The 2,701-nt window shown below is 38.8% G+C and overlaps 1 pseudogene; it reads left to right on the top strand.

The window, feature by feature from the left end:
* Positions 1–1,193: 1,193 nt before the first annotated feature.
* LOC143675794 (proteasome subunit beta type-5 pseudogene) lies at positions 1,194–1,875 on the top strand (annotated as a pseudogene).
* The last annotated feature ends 826 nt before the right edge of the window (positions 1,876–2,701 follow it).

The raw sequence follows: 2,701 nt of genomic DNA, 5'->3' as shown, positions 1-2,701 counted from the left end.
TGTTAAGCTAAGCTTAGCTTTATGTAAGTTCAGCATCTCCACTGGCAGGAAAAGTATAAAAGTGTGCTCATGTGGAAATTATTGAAGACTTTTCCTTCTTGATTATTTCAAGATCAAGAAACTGTTTCAAAGAATAAAGAGGCAGGAAGACTTACAGACTCTCACTTTTCACCCTCTATTTGGCCTCCTCAGTATAGTTTTACTGCCTACCTGACTCCATTTTGAGGGTATGTATTTATAGCTGTTGCATATTTCCCCATAATTCTACCAACAAACACAACCACACCATTTTTAGGTAAGAAAAAATGATAGGTATATTCAATTTTTATTATTAATTTTATTCATTTAAATATGATATGTTTTGTCCTTGGTGTTAAATATTTAACACTTGTCCTTAGTGTTAAATAACATTTTACACTAAAAGAAACCAGAGTTCCTTAGAGAAATGACTGGCATAAAGAAAATACAAGATAAGCCAGGGATGTTTAGGGGACCAGAAAGTAAGGAAATGCTCAAAATATAATACAGACATGTCAGAAAAGACACAAGAACCAGCTTGAAAAAGTTCCAAAGGGCCAAATCAGGGACAATTTGAGCATCAAAAATAAACAATGAACAATAAATAATAGAATCTAGGAGAATCTAGTATTCTATTGATTTGAATAAATAAATGAATGTAAAAGTGAATAAGGGTGAAGGAAAAGCTCATCTTTTTAGTAGAATGCAAATTTATAAATGTAGAAAGAATGGAGTTAGTATCTCCATTTTGCAACCATCATAGCATTAACAGATTGAGGCAAGTATTATCAATGGGTAAATCAATGACTGCTAATAGTAGTAGGGGAATGTATGATGAAGAGCCATTCCACTAATAAAAGTTGCAGAGTATCTCCCCATGAACTACATATTTATTACAAGGGGAAAATAGAGTTTGTACAATGAAGAAACCTGGCAGGCACCACCTTAACCAAATTATTGAAGTTCACATATCACATGGGATAAACTGCCACTTTTATGCCTCTGGATATGAAGCCCTAAGAAGGACACAATATCAATTCTGTGGTATCCCTGATAGGATTCAGAACCCAAACCCAAACTCGAGGACACATTAGATGAACCCAAACTGAGGGACATTCTACAGAATACCTGATCTATACACTTCAGAAAATCACTTCCATTTGCCCTCATTAGACATGATGCTGGCCAGCATGCTGGAAAGGCTGCTATCTGAGAGCAGACGCCAGTTTTTCGGATTTGAGGGTTGCCTGGATCTGCTGGACCTGGGTCCAGAGAGTCCCAGTGATGGGCTGAGTCTGGCCACATAGCACTGGGATATCCCAGAGGAGCTGGATATGGAAATGCTTCATGAAACCACCACCCTGGCCTTCCAGTTTGGTCATGGAATCATTATTGCAGGAGACCCCCAGGCCACAGGGGATGCCTGTGTTGCCTCCCAGTTGGTGAAGAAGGTATTAGCAATCAACCCCTACCTCCTGGGCACCATGCTAGGGGTGCAGAGTGTTGCCCTGGCATTGTCGAATCCATGAGCTTTGAAACAAGGAAAGCAGCTCCATAGCAGCTGCTTCCAAACTGCTTGATAACACAGTATATCAGCTCAGAGGCAGGGGACTGTCCACAGGCACCATTATCCATGACTGAGATAAGGGAGGCCTTGGCCTCTACTATGTGAACAGTGGAGGGAACTGGATCTCAGGGCCAACCTTCTACATAGGTTCCGGCCCTGTGCATGTTTACAGCATCATAGACCAGGGCTACTCCTTTGACCAGGCCTACGATCTGACTGACCGAGCCATCTCCCAAGCCACCCACAGAGATGTAGTCAGCCTCTACCATATGCAGGAGGATGGCTGGTGACAATGCAGCTGATGTTTGTAACCAGGATAATTAGTCAACCCCCTGAAGGAGGGTGGATGCTGTTGGCTGCATTTCTTGGGGTGTTTGCCATTAGTAATATGGGTATAGGAACCCTTCTTCTAGTGGAAAGTCCTTGATTGTGTTCTTTTTTAGCTCTTGTATATCGATGTCTGAATTTATCAGTTATTAATAAGCTGCTGCAGAGGTAACTATTTGTTTTATTTCGCAGCTGATAGCATTACACTACTCAACCTAAAAAAGAAAAAAAAAAAGAAATTCAAGGTTGGGAAAGAAAGAAAGGCTGAGACATTGTTGCAGATTAAATGAAAACTAAGGTTAGAATTTGGGTTTATTCTAAATACAAAGTAGGATGCAATTCATGATGGTGGGAAAGCAGTGGTGTGGATGGGAGGTTGACTACAAAAGACATTTTAGTGCAATTGGCAAAATTTCCAGATGGACTGTAGATTAGACAAGAATATTGTATTAATGTTAAATTTCTTGATACCGATAATTGTAAAATGGTTCCATAAAGAATGCCCTTGTTGTTAGGAAACATACTGAATTGTTGAGGGCTGAAGTGGCATGATATCTGCAACTTACTACCAGATGGTTCAGATAATAATTAGTGTATCTCTATACCAAGAAAGAGGACTAATAAAGCAAATGGAGAGAAATATTAATAAAACATCAATATTTGTATGCTCTTTACTTGGGTAAAGGATACATGAATGTTCTTTATACTATTCTCACCACTATTTTGTAATTTTAAAATTTTATCAAGATAAAAAGGTACAAAAAATTCACTAATAAATAAATAAAACCT

The sequence above is a fragment of the Tamandua tetradactyla genome, chromosome 3, assembly GCF_023851605.1.
Source record: "Tamandua tetradactyla isolate mTamTet1 chromosome 3, mTamTet1.pri, whole genome shotgun sequence".
Taxonomy (NCBI): Eukaryota; Metazoa; Chordata; class Mammalia; order Pilosa; family Myrmecophagidae; genus Tamandua; species Tamandua tetradactyla.
Note: the sequence above shows the minus strand (reverse complement) of the source record. Positions and strands in the feature narration are given on the sequence as shown.